This window comes from Eucyclogobius newberryi, unplaced genomic scaffold (genome assembly GCF_026437365.1).
Source record: "Eucyclogobius newberryi isolate DKJ021-1_F unplaced genomic scaffold, fEucNew1.0.hap1 SCAF_2, whole genome shotgun sequence".
NCBI lineage: Eukaryota > Metazoa > Chordata > Actinopteri > Gobiiformes > Gobiidae > Eucyclogobius > Eucyclogobius newberryi.
Genome location: NW_027315834.1, coordinates 49,834,434 through 49,848,814, shown reverse-complemented (window position 1 = coordinate 49,848,814; position 14,381 = coordinate 49,834,434). Strand labels below are relative to the sequence as shown.

Genomic DNA, 14,381 nt, shown 5'->3' with positions numbered 1-14,381 from the left:
CTATAGCTCCATGTTCCACAGCTCTATAGCTCCATGTTCCTCAGCTCTATAGCTCCATGTTCCACAGCTCTATAGCTCCATGTTCCACAGCTCTATAGCTCCATGTTCCACAGCTCTATAGCTCCATGTTCCACAGCTCTATAGCTCCATGTTCCATAGCTCTATAGCTCCATGTTAAACAGCTCTATAGCTCCATGTTCCACAGCTCTATAGCTCCATGTTCCTCAGCTCTATAGCTCCATGTTCCACAGCTCTATAGCTCCATGTTCCTCAGCTCTATAGCTCCATGTTCCACAGCTCTATAGCTCCATGTTCCTCAGCTCTATAGCTCCATGTTAAACAGCTCTATAGCTCCATGTTAAACAGCTCTATAGCTCCATGTTAAACAGCTCTATAGCTCCATGATCCTCAGCTCTATAAGTCCATGTTCCACAGCTCTATAGCTCCATGTTCCACAGCTCTATAGCTCCATGTTAAACAGCTCCATAGCTCCATAGCTCTATAGCTCCATGTTCCACAGCTCTATAGCTCCATGTTCCTCAGCTCTATAGCTCCATGTTCCACAGCTCTATAGCTCCATGTTCCTCAGCTCTATAGCTCCATGTTCTACAGCTCTATAGCTCCAAGTTCCACAGCTCTATAGCTCCATGTTCCTCAGCTCTATAGCTCCATGTTCCTCTGCTCTATAGCTCCATGTTCCACAGCTCTATAGCTCCATGTTCCTCAGCTCTATAGCTCCATGTTCCTCAGCTCTATAGCTCCATGTTCCTCAGCTCTATAGCTCCATGTTCCACAGCTCTATAGCTCCATGTTCCACAGCTCTATAGCTCCATGTTTCTCAGCTCTATAGCTCCATGTTCCACAGCTCTATAGCTCCATGTTCCACAGCTCTATAGCTCCATGTTAAACAGCTCTATAGCTCCATAGCTCTATAGCTCCATGTTCCTCAGCCCTATAGCTCCATGTTCCACAGCTCTATAGCTCCATGTTAAACAGCTCTATAGCTCCATGTTAAACAGCTCTATAGCTCCATGTTAAACAGCTCTATAGCTCCATGTTCCACAGCTCTATAGGTCCATGTTCCTCAGCTCTATAGCTCCATGTTCCTCAGCTCTATAGCTCCATGTTCCATAGCTCTATAGCTCCATGTTCCTCAGCTCTATAGCTCCATGTTCCTCTACTCTATAGCTCCATGTTCCTCAGCTCTATAGCTCCATGTTCCTCAGCTCTATAGCTCCATGTTCCACAGCTCTATAGCTCCATGTTCCATAGCTCTATAGCTCCATGTTCCATAGCTCTATAGCTCCATGTTCCTCAGCTCTATAGCTCCATGTTCCTCAGCTCTATAGCTCCATGTTCCACAGCTCTATAGCTCCATGTTCCACAGCTCTATAGCTCCATGTTAAACAGCTCTATAGCTCCATAGCTCTATAGCTCCATGTTCCACAGCTCTATAACTCCATGTTCCTCAGCTCTATAGCTCCATGTTCCACAGCTCTATAGCTCCATGTTCCTCAGCTCTATAGCTCCATAGCTCTATAGCTCCATGTTCCACAGCTCTATAGCTCCATGTTCCTCAGCTCTATAGCTCCATGTTCCACAGCTCTATAGCTCCATGTTAAACAGCTCTATAGCTCCATGTTCCACAGCTCTATAGCTCCATGTTCCTCAGCTCTATAGCTCCATGTTCCACAGCTCTATAGCTCCATGTTCCACAGCTCTATAGCTCCATGTTCCACAGCTCTATAGCTCCATGTTCCACAGCTCTATAGCTCCATGTTCCACAGCACTATAGCTCCATGTTCCACAGCTCTATAGCTCCATGTTAAACAGCTCTATAGCTCCATGTTAAACAGCTCTATAGCTGCAAGTTCCACAGCTCTATGGCTCCATGTTCCACAGCTCTATAGCTGCAAGTTCCACAGCTCTATAGCTCCATGTTCCTAAGCTCTATAGCTCCATGTTCCTCAGCTCTATAGCTCCATGTTCCACAGCTCTATAGCTGCAAGTTCCACAGCTCTATAGCTCCATGTTCCACAGCTCTATAGCTCCATGTTCCTCAGCTCTATAGCTCCATGTTAAACAGCTCTATAGCTCCATGTTCCACAGCTCTATAGCTCCATGTTCCACAGCTCTATGGCTCCATGTTCCACAGCTCTATAGCTCCATGTTCCACAGCTCTATAGCTCCATGTTCCATAGCTCTATAGCTCCATGTTAAACAGCTCTATAGCTCCATGTTCCACAGCTCTATAGCTCCATGTTCCTCAGCTCTATAGCTCCATGTTCCACAGCTCTATAGCTCCATGTTCCTCAGCTCTATAGCTCCATGTTCCACAGCTCTATAGCTCCATGTTCCTCAGCTCTATAGCTCCATGTTCCTCAGCTCTATAGCTCCATGTTAAACAGCTCTATAGCTCCATGTTAAACAGCTCTATAGCTCCATGTTAAACAGCTCTATAGCTCCATGTTCCACAGCTCTATAGCTCCATGTTCCACAGGTCTATAGCTCCATGTTCCACAGCTCTATAGCTCCATGTTCCACAGCTCTATAGCTCCATGTTCCACAGCTCTATAGCTCCATGTTAAACAGCTCTATAGCTCCATGTTCCACAGCTCTATAGCTCCATGTTCCACAGCTCTATAGCTCCATGTTCCACAGCTCTATAGCTCCATGTTCCACAGCTCTATAGCTCCATGTTCCACAGCTCTATAGCTCCATGTTCCACAGCTCTATAGCTCCATGTTCCATAGCTCTATAGCTCCATGTTAAACAGCTCTATAGCTCCATGTTCCACAGCTCTACAGCTCCATGTTCCTCAGCTCTATAGCTCCATGTTTCACAGCTCTATAGCTCCATGTTCCTCAGCTCTATAGCTCCATGTTCCACAGCTCTAGCTCCATGTTCCTCAGCTCTATAGCTCCATGTTCCTCAGCTCTATAGCTCCATGTTCCTCAGCTCTATAGCTCCATGTTCCTCAGCTCTATAGCTCCATGTTCCACAGCTCTATAGCTCCATGTTCCACAGCTCTATAGCTCCATGTTCCACAGCTCTATAGCTCCATGTTAAACAGCTCTATAGCTCCATGTTCCACAGCTTTATAGCTCCATGTTCCTCAGCTCTATAGCTCCATGTTCCTCTACTCTATAGCTCCATGTTCCTCAGCTCTATAGCTCCATGTTCCTCAGCTCTATAGCTCCATGTTCCTCAGCTCTATAGCTCCATGTTCCACAGCTCTATAGCTCCATGTTCCATAGCTCTATAGCTCCATGTTCCATAGCTCTATAGCTCCATGTTCCTCAGCTCTATAGCTCCATGTTCCACAGCTCTATAGCTCCATGTTCCACAGCTCTATAGCTCCATGTTAAACAGCTCTATAGCTCCATAGCTCTATAGCTCCATGTTCCACAGCTCTATAGCTCCTTGTTCCTCAGCTCTATAGCTCCATGTTCCACAGCTCTATAGCTCCATGTTCCACAGCTCTATAGCTCCATGTTAAACAGCTCTATAGCTCCATAGCTCTATAGCTCCATGTTCCACAGCTCTATAGCTCCATGTTCCACAGCTCTATAGCTCCATGTTCCTCAGCTCTATAGCTCCATGTTCCTCAGCTCTATAGCTCCATGTTCCACAGCTCTATAGCTCCATGTTCCACAGCTCTATAGCTCCATGTTCCACAGCTCTATAGCTCCATGTTCCTCAGCTCTATAGCTCCATGTTCCTCAGCTCTATAGCTCCATGTTCCACAGCTCTATAGCTCCATGTTCCACAGCTCTATAGCTCAATGTTCCACAGCACTACAGCTCCATGTTCCACAGCTCTATAGCTCCATGTTCCACAGCTCTATAGCTCCATGTTCCACAGCTCTATAGCTCCATGTTCCACAGCTCTATAGCTCCATGTTCCTCAGCTCTATAGCTCCATGTTCCACAGCTCTATAGCTCCATGTTCCACAGCTCTATAGCTCCATGTTAAACAGCTCTATAGCTCCATAGCTCTAAAGCTCCATGTTCCACAGCTCTATAGCTCCATGATCCTCAGCTCTATAGCTCCATGTTCCTCAGCTCTATAGCTCCATGTTCCACAGCTCTATAGCTCCATGTTCCACAGCTCTATAGCTCCATGTTCCACAGCTCTATAGCTCCATGTTCCTCAGCTCTATAGCTCCATGTTCCTCAGCTATATAGCTCCATGTTCCACAGCTCTATAGCTCCATGTTCCACAGCTCTATAGCTCCATGTTCCTCAGCTCTATAGCTCATTAGCTCTATAGCTCCATTTTCCACAGCTCTATAGCTCCATGTTAAACAGCTCTATAGCTCCATAGCTCTATAGCTCCATGTTCCACAGCTCTATAGCTCCATGTTCCACAGCTCTATAGCTCCATGTTCCACAGCTCTATAGCTCCATGTTCCACAGCTCTATAGCTCCATGTTCCACAGCTCTATAGCTCCATGTTCCACAGCACTATAGCTCCATGTTCCACAGCTCTATAGCTCCATGTTAAACAGCTCTATAGCTCCATGTTAAACAGCTCTATAGCTCCATGTTAAACAGCTCTATAGCTCCATGTTCCTCAGCTCTATAGCTCCATGTTAAACAGCTCTATAGCTGCAAGTTCCACAGCTCTATAGCTCCATGTTCCTCAGCTCTATAGCTCCATGTTAAACAGCTCTATAGCTCCATGTTCCACAGCTCTATAGCTCCATGTTCCTCAGCTCTATAGCTCCATGTTCCACAGCTCTATAGCTCCATGTTCCTCAGCTCTATAGCTCCATGTTCCACAGCTCTATAGCTCCATGTTCCTCAGCTCTATAGCTCCATGTTCCTCAGCTCTATAGCTCCATGTTAAACAGCTCTATAGCTCCGTGTTAAACAGCTCTATAGCTCCATGTTAAACAGCTCTATAGCTCCATGTTCCACAGCTCTATAGCTCCATGTTCCACAGCTCTATAGCTCCATGTTCCACAGCTCTACAGCTCCATGTTAAACAGCTCTATAGCTCCATGTTCCACAGCTCTATAGCTCCATGTTCCACAGCTCTATAGCTCCATGTTAAACAGCTCTATAGCTCCATGTTCCACAGCTCTATAGCTCCATGTTCCACAGCTCTATAGCTCCATGTTCCACAGCTCTATAGCTCCATGTTCCACAGCTCTATAGCTCCATGTTCCTCAGCTCTATAGCTCCATGTTAAACAGCTCTATAGCTCCATGTTAAACAGCTCTATAGCTCCATGTTCCACAGCTCTACAGCTCCATGTTCCTCAGCTCTATAGCTCCATGTTCCACAGCTCTATAGCTCCATGTTCCTCAGCTCTATAGCTCCATGTTCCTCAGCTCTATAGCTCCATGTTCCACAGATCTATAGTTCCATGTTCCACAGATCTATAGCTCCATGTTCCACAGCTCTATAGCTCCATGTTAAACAGCTCTATAGCTCCATGTTCCACAGCTTTATAGCTCCATGTTCCTCAGCTCTATAGCTCCATGTTCCACAGCTCTATAGCTCCATGTTCCACAGCTCTATAGCTCCATGTTCCACAGCTCTATAGCTCCATGTTCCACAGCTCTATAGCTCCATGTTCCACAGCACTATAGCTCCATGTTCCACAGCTCTATAGCTCCATGTTAAACAGCTCTATAGCTCCATGTTCCACAGCTCTATAGCTCAATGTTCCTCAGCTCTATAGCTCCATGTTAAACAGCTCTATAGCTCCATGTTGCACAGCTCTATAGCTCCATGTTCCTCAGCTCTATAGCTCCATGTTAAACAGCTCTATAGCTCCATGTTCCACAGCTCTATAGCTCCATGTTCCACAGCTCTATAGCTCCATGTTCCTCAGCTCTATAGCTCCATGTTCCTCAGCTCTATAGCTCCATGTTCTTCAGCTCTATAGCTCCATGTTCCTCAGCTCTATAGCTCCATGTTAAACAGCTCTATAGCTCCATGTTAAACAGCTCTATAGCTCCATGTTCCACAGCTCTACAGCTCCATGTTCCTCAGCTCTATAGCTCCATGTTCCACAGCTCTATAGCTCCATGTTCCTCAGCTCTATAGCTCCATGTTCCTCAGCTCTATAGCTCCATGTTCCACAGATCTATAGTTCCATGTTCCACAGATCTATAGCTCCATGTTCCACAGCTCTATAGCTCCATGTTAAACAGCTCTATAGCTCCATGTTCCACAGCTTTATAGCTCCATGTTCCTCAGCTCTATAGCTCCATGTTCCACAGCTCTATAGCTCCATGTTCCACAGCTCTATAGCTCCATGTTCCACAGCTCTATAGCTCCATGTTCCATAGCTCTATAGCTCCATGTTCCACAGCTCTATAGCTCCATGTTCCACAGCTCTATAGCTCCATGTTCCTCAGCCCTATAGCTCCATGTTCCTCAGCTCTATAGCTCCAACAGCTCTATAGCTCCATGTTCCACAGCTCTATAGCTCCATGTTCCACAGCTCTATAGTTCCATGTTAAACAGCTCTATAGCTCCATGTTCCTCAGCTCTATAGCTCCATGTTCCACAGCTCTATAGCTCCATGTTCCTCTGCTCTATAGCTCCATGTTCCACAGCTCTATAGCTCCATGTTCCACAGCTCTATAGCTCCATGTTCCACAGCTCTATAGCTCCATGTTAAACAGCTCTATAGCTCCATAGCTCTATAGCTCCATGTTCCACAGCTCTATAAGTCCATGTTCCACAGCTCTATAGCTCCATGTTCCACAGCTCTATAGCTCCATGTTAAACAGCTCCATAGCTCCATAGCTCTATAGCTCCATGTTCCACAGCTCTATAGCTCCATGTTCCTCAGCTCTATAGCTCCATGTTCCACAGCTCTATAGCTCCATGTTCCTCAGCTCTATAGCTCCATGTTCCACAGCTCTATAGCTCCATGTTAAACAGCTCCATAGCTTCATAGCTCTATAGCTCCATGTTCCACAGCTCTATAGCTCCATGTTCCTCAGCTCTATAGCTCCATGTTCCACAGCTCTATAGCTCCATGTTCCTCAGCTCTATAGCTCCATGTTCTACAGCTCTATAGCTCCATGTTCCACAGCTCTATAGCTCCATGTTCCACAGCTCTATAGCTCCATGTTCCACAGCTCTATAGCTCCATGTTCCATAGCTCTATAGCTCCATGTTCCTCAGCTCTATAGCTCCATGTTAAACAGCTCTATAGCTCCATGTTAAACAGCTCTATAGCTCCATGTTCCACAGCTCTATAGCTCCATGTTCCACAGCTCTATAGCTCCATGTTCCACAGCTCTAGCTCCATGTTCCTCAGCTCTATAGCTCCATGTTCCTCAGCTCTATAGCTCCATGTTCCTCAGCTCTATAGCTCCATGTTCCACAGATCTATAGTTCCATGTTCCACAGATCTATAGCTCCATGTTCCACAGCTCTATAGCTCCATGTTAAACAGCTCTATAGCTCCATGTTCCACAGCTTTATAGCTCCATGTGCCTCAGCTCTATAGCTCCATGTTCCACAGCTCTATAGCTCCATGTTCCACAGCTCTATAGCTCCATGTTCCACAGCTCTATAGCTCCATGTTCCACAGCTCTATAGCTCCATGTTCCACAGCTCTATAGCTCCATGTTCCACAGCTCTATAGCTCCATGTTCCACAGCTCTATAGCTCCATGTTCCACAGCTCTATAGCTCCATGTTCCACAGCCCTATAGCTCCATGTTCCTCAGCTCTATAGCTCCATGTTAAACAGCTCTATAGCTCCATGTTCCACAGCTCTATAGCTCCATGTTCCACAGCTCTATAGCTCCATGTTAAACAGCTCTATAGCTCCATGTTCCTCAGCTCTATAGCTCCATGTTCCACAGCTCTATAGCTCCATGTTCCTCAGCTCTATAGCTCCATGTTCCACAGCTCTATAGCTCCATGTTCCACAGCTCTATAGCTCCATGTTCCTCAGCTCTAAAGCTCCATGTTAAAAAGCTCTATAGATCCATGTTCCTCAGCCCTATAGCTCCATGTTAAACAGCTCTATAGCTCCATAGCTCTATAGCTCCATGTTCCTCAGCTCTATAGCTCCATGTTCCTCAGCTCTATAGCTCCATGTTCCACAGCTCTATAGCTCCATGTTCCTCAGCTCTATAGCTCCATGTTCCACAGCTCTATAGCTCCATGTTCCACAGCTCTATAGCTCCATGTTCCTCAGCTCTATAGCTCCATGTTAAACAGCTCGATAGCTCCATGTTCCACAGCTCTATAGCTCCATGTTAAACAGCTCTATAGCTCCATAGCTCTATAGCTCCATGTTCCTCAGCTCTATAGCTCCATGTTCCTCAGCTCTATAGCTCCATGTTCCTCAGCTCTATAGCTCCATGTTCCATAGCTCTATAGCTCCATGTTCCATAGCTCTATAGCTCCATGTTCCATAGCTCTATAGCTCCATGTTCCTCAGCTCTATAGCTCCATGTTCCACAGCTCTATAGCTCCATGTTCCACAGCTCTATAGCTCCATGTTCCACAGCTCTATAGCTCCATAGCTCTATAGCTCCATGTTCCACAGCTCTATAGCTCCATGTTCCTCAGCTCTATAGCTCCATAGCTCTATAGCTCCATGTTAAACAGCTCTATAGCTCCATAGCTCTATAGCTCCATGTTCCACAGCTCTATAGCTCCATGTTCCTCAGCTCTATAGCTCCATGTTCCACAGCTCTATAGCTACATGTTCCTCAGCTCTATAGCTCCATGTTCCACAGCTCTATAGCTCCATGTTCCTCAGCTCTATAGCTCCATGTTCTACAGCTCTATAGCTCCATGTTCCACAGCTCTATAGCTCCATGTTCAACAGCTCTATATCTCCATGTTCCACAGCTCTATAGCTCCATGTTCCTCAGCTCTATAGCTCCATGTTCCTCAGCTCTATAGCTCCATGTTCCAGAGCTCTATAGCTCCATGTTCCACAGCTCTATAGCTCCATGTTCCACAGCTCTATAGCTCCATGTTCCTCAGCTCTATAGCTCCATGTTCCTCAGCTCTATAGCTCCATGTTCCACAGCTCTATAGCTCCATGTTCCAGAGCTCTATAGCTCCATGTTCCTCAGCTCTATAGCTCCATGTTCCTCAGCTCTATAGCTCCATGTTCCTCAGCTCTATAGCTCCATGTTCCTCAGCTCTATAGCTCCATGTTCCACAGCTCTGTAGCTCCATGTTCCACAGCTCTATAGCTCCATGTTCCTCAGCTCTATAGCTCCATGTTCCACAGCTCTATAGCTCCATGTTCCACAGCTCTATAGCTCCATGTTAAACAGCTCTATAGCTCCATAGTTCTATAGCTCCATGTTCCACAGCTCTATAGCTCCATGTTCCTCAGCTCTATAGCTCCATGTTCCACAGCTCTATAGCTCCATGTTCCACAGCTCTATAGCTCCATGTTCCACAGCTCTATAGCTCCATGTTCCACAGCTCTATAGCTCCATGTTCCATAGCTCTATAGCTCCATGTTCCTCAGCTCTATAGCTCCATGTTCCACAGCTCTATAGCTCCATGTTCCACAGCTCTATAGCTCCATGTTCCTCAGCTCTATAGCTCCATGTTCCACAGCTCTATAGCTCCATGTTCCACAGCTCTATAGCTCCATGTTCCACAGCTCTATAGCTCCATGTTCCACAGCTCTATAGCTCCATGTTCCACACCTCTATAGCTCCATGTTCCACAGCTCTATAGCTCCATGTTCCTCAGCCCTATAGCTCCATGTTCCACAGCTCTATAGCTCCATGTTAAACAGCTCTATAGCTCCATAGCTCTATAGCTCCATGTTCCACAGCTCTATAGCTCCATGTTCCTCAGCTCTATAGCTCCATGTTCCATAGCTCTATAGCTCCATGTTTCTCAGCTCTATAGCTCCATGTTCCTCAGCTCTATAGCTCCATGTTCCTCAGCTCTGTAGCTCCATGTTCCTCAGCTCTGTAGCTCCATGTTCCACAGCTCTATAGCTCCATGTTCCACAGCTCTATAGCTCCATGTTCCATAGCTCTATAGCTCCATGTTCATCAGCTCTATAGCTCCATGTTCCACAGCTCTATAGCTCCATGTTCCACAGCTCTATAGCTCCATGTTCCACAGCTCTATAGCTCCATGTTCCACAGCTCTATAGCTCCATGTTAAACAGCTCTATAGCTCCATAGCTCTATAGCTCCATGTTCCACAGCTCTATAGCTCCATGTTCCTAAGCTCTATAGCTCCATGTTCTACAGCTCTATAGCTTCATGTTCCTCAGCTCTATAGCTCCATGTTCAACAGCTCTATAGCTCCATGTTCCACAGCTCTATAGCTCCATGTTCCACAGCTCTATAGCTCCATGTTCCTCAGCTCTATAGCTCCATGTTCCACAGCTCTATAGCTCCATGTTCCACAGCTCTATAGCTCCATGTTCCTCAGCTCTATAGATCCATGTTCCTCAGCCCTATAGCTCCATGTTACTCAGCTCGATAGCTCCATGTTAAACAGCTCGATAGCTCCATGTTCCACAGCTCTATAGCTCCATGTTCCACAGCTCTATAGCTCCATGTTAAACAGCTCTATAGCTCCATGTTCCTCAGCTCTATAGCTCCATGTTCCACAGCTCTATAGCTCCATGTTCCACAGCTCTATAGATCCATGTTCCTCAGCCCTATAGCTCCATGTTCCTCAGCTCGATAGCTCCATGTTAAACAGCTCGATAGCTCCATGTTCCACAGCCCTATAGCTCCATGTTCCTCAGCTCGATAGCTCCATGTTAAACAGCTCGATAGCTCCATGTTAAACAGCTCTATAGCTCCATAGCTCTATAGCTCCATGTTCCACAGCTCTATAGCTCCATTTTCCTCAGCTCTATAGCTCCATGTTCCTCAGCTCTATAGCTCCATGTTCCATAGCTCTATAGCTCCATGTTCCTCAGCTCTATAGCTCCATGTTCCTCAGCTCTATAGCTCCATGTTCCTCAGCTCTATAGCTCCATGTTCCTCAGCTCTATAGCTCCATGTTCCTCAGCTCTATAGCTCCATGTTCCACAGCTCTATAGCTCCATGTTCCATAGCTCTATAGCTCCATGTTCCACAGCTCTATAGCTCCATGTTCCACAGCTCTATAGCTCCATGTTCCACAGCTCTATAGCTCCATGTTCCACAGCTCTATAGCTCCATGTTCCACAGCTCTATAGCTCCATAGCTCTATAGCTCCATATTCCTCAGCTCTATAGCTCCATGTTCCACAGCTCTATAGCTCCATGTTAAACAGCTCTATAGCTCCATGTTAAACAGCTCTATAGCTCCATAGCTCTATAGCTCCATGTTCCACAGCTCTATAGCTCCATGTTCCACAGCTCTATAGCTCCATGTTAAACAGCTCCATAGCTCCATAGCTCTATAGCTCCATGTTCCTCAGCTCTATAGCTCCATGTTCCACAGCTCTATAGCTCCATGTTCCTCAGCTCTATAGCTCCATGTTCCTAAGCTCTATAGCTCCATGTTCCTCAGCTCTATAGCTCCATGTTCAACAGCTCTATAACTCCATGTTCCACAGCTCTATAGCTCCATGTTCCACAGATCTATAGCTCCATGTTCCTCAGCTCTATAGCTCCATGTTCCACAGCTCCATAGCTCCATGTTCCGCAGCTCCATAGCTCCATGTTAAACAGCTCTATAGCTCTATAGCTCCATGATCCTCAGCTCTATTGCTCCATGTTCCTCAGCTCTATAGCTCCATGTTCCTCAGCTCTATAGCTCCATGTTCAACAGCTCTATAGCTCCATGTTCCACAGCTCTATAGCTCCATAGCTCTATAGCTCCATGTTCCACAGCTCTATAGCTCCATGTTCCTCAGCTCTATAGCTCCATGTTCCTCAGCTCTATAGCTCCATGTTCCACAGCTCTATAGCTCCATGTTCCACAGCTCTATAGCTCCATGTTCCTCAGCTCTATAGCTCCATGTTCCTCAGCTCTATAGCTCCATGTTCCTCAGCTCTATAGCTCCATGTTCCTCAGCTCTATAGCTCCATGTTCCACAGCTCTATAGCTCCATGTTCCACAGCTCTATAGCTCCATGTTCCTCAGCTCTATAGCTCCATGTTCCACAGCTCTATAGATCCATGTTCCTCAGCCCTATAGCTCCATGTTACTCAGCTCGATAGCTCCATGTTAAACAGCTCGATAGCTCCATGTTCCACAGCTCTATAGCTCCATGTTGCACAGCTCTATAGCTCCATGTTAAACAGCTCTATAGCTCCATGTTCCTCAGCTCTATAGCTCCATGTTCCACAGCTCTATAGCTCCATGTTCCACAGCTCTATAGATCCATGTTCCTCAGCCCTATAGCTCCATGTTCCTCAGCTCGATAGCTCCATGTTAAACAGCTCGATAGCTCCATGTTCCACAGCCCTATAGCTCCATGTTCCTCAGCTCGATAGCTCCATGTTAAACAGCTCGATAGCTCCATGTTAAACAGCTCTATAGCTCCATAGCTCTATAGCTCCATGTTCCACAGCTCTATAGCTCCATTTTCCTCAGCTCTATAGCTCCATGTTCCTCAGCTCTATAGCTCCATGTTCCATAGCTCTATAGCTCCATGTTCCTCAGCTCTATAGCTCCATGTTCCTCAGCTCTATAGCTCCATGTTCCTCAGCTCTATAGCTCCATGTTCCTCAGCTCTATAGCTCCATGTTCCACAGCTCTATAGCTCCATGTTCCACAGCTCTATAGCTCCATGTTCCACAGCTCTATAGCTCCATGTTCCACAGCTCTATAGCTCCATGTTCCACAGCTCTATAGCTCCATGTTCCACAGCTCTATAGCTCCATGTTCCACAGCTCTATAGCTCCATAGCTCTATAGCTCCATATTCCTCAGCTCTATAGCTCCATGTTCCACAGCTCTATAGCTCCATGTTCCACAGCTCTATAGCTCCATGTTAAACAGCTCTATAGCTCCATAGCTCTATAGCTCCATGTTCCACAGCTCTATAGCTCCATGTTCCACAGCTCTATAGCTCCATGTTAAACAGCTCCATAGCTCCATAGCTCTATAGCTCCATGTTCCTCAGCTCTATAGCTCCATGTTCCACAGCTCTATAGCTCCATGTTCCTCAGCTCTATAGCTCCATGTTCCTAAGCTCTATAGCTCCATGTTCTACAGCTCTATAGCTCCATGTTCCTCAGCTCTATAGCTCCATGTTCAACAGCTCTATAACTCCATGTTCCACAGCTCTATAGCTCCATGTTCCACAGATCTATAGCTCCATGTTCCTCAGCTCTATAGCTCCATGTTCCACAGCTCCATAGCTCCATGTTCCACAGCTCCATAGCTCCATGTTAAACAGCTCTATAGCTCTATAGCTCCATGATCCTCAGCTCTATTGCTCCATGTTCCTCAGCTCTATAGCTCCATGTTCCTCAGCTCTATAGCTCCATGTTCAACAGCTCTATAGCTCCATGTTCCACAGCTCTATAGCTCCATAGCTCTATAGCTCCATGTTCCACAGCTCTATAGCTCCATGTTCCTCAGCTCTATAGCTCCATGTTCCTCAGCTCTATAGCTCCATGTTCCACAGCTCTATAGCTCCATGTTCCACAGCTCTATAGCTCCATGTTCCTCAGCTCTATAGCTCCATGTTCCTCAGCTCTATAGCTCCATGTTCCTCAGCTCTATAGCTCCATGTTCCTCAGCTCTATAGCTCCATGTTCCACAGCTCTATAGCTCCATGTTCCTCAGCTCTATAGCTCCATGTTCCTCAGCTCTATAGCTCCATGTTCCACAGCTCCATGTTAAACAGCTCTATAGCTCCATAGCTCTATAGCTCCATGTTCCACAGCTCTATAGCTCCATGTTCTTCAGCTCTATAGCTCCATGTTCCATAGCTCTATAGCTCCATGTTCCTCAGCTCTATAGCTCCATGTTCTTCAGCTCTATAGCTCCATGTTCCATAGCTCTATAGCTCCATGTTCCTCAGCTCTATAGCTCCATGTTCCTCAGCTCTATAGCTCCATGTTCCTCAGCTCTATAGCTCCATGTTCCACAGCTCTATAGCTCCATGTTCCACAGCTCTATAGCTCCATGTTCCTCAGCTCTATAGCTCCATGTTCCACAGCTCTATAGCTCCATGTTCCACAGCTCTATAGCTCCATGTTACTCAGCTCGATAGCTCCATGTTAAACAGCTCGATAGCTCCATGTTCCACAGCTCTATAGCTCCATGTTCCACAGCTCTATAGCTCCATGTTAAACAGCTCTATAGCTCCATGTTCCTCAGCTCTATAGCTCCATGTTCCTCAGCTCTATAGCTCCATGTTCCACAGCTCTACAGCTCCATGTTCCACAGCTCGATAGCTCCATGTTAAACAGCTCGATAGCTCCATGTTCCACAGCCCTATAGCTCCATGTTCCT

The 14,381-nt window shown here is 46.3% G+C and overlaps 1 protein-coding gene across 3 annotated transcripts in view; it reads right to left on the bottom strand.

The window, feature by feature from the left end:
* braf (B-Raf proto-oncogene, serine/threonine kinase) overlaps positions 1-14,381 on the bottom strand; it is an 84,902-nt gene that overhangs the window by 65,381 nt on the left and 5,140 nt on the right. The window lies entirely within an intron of this gene.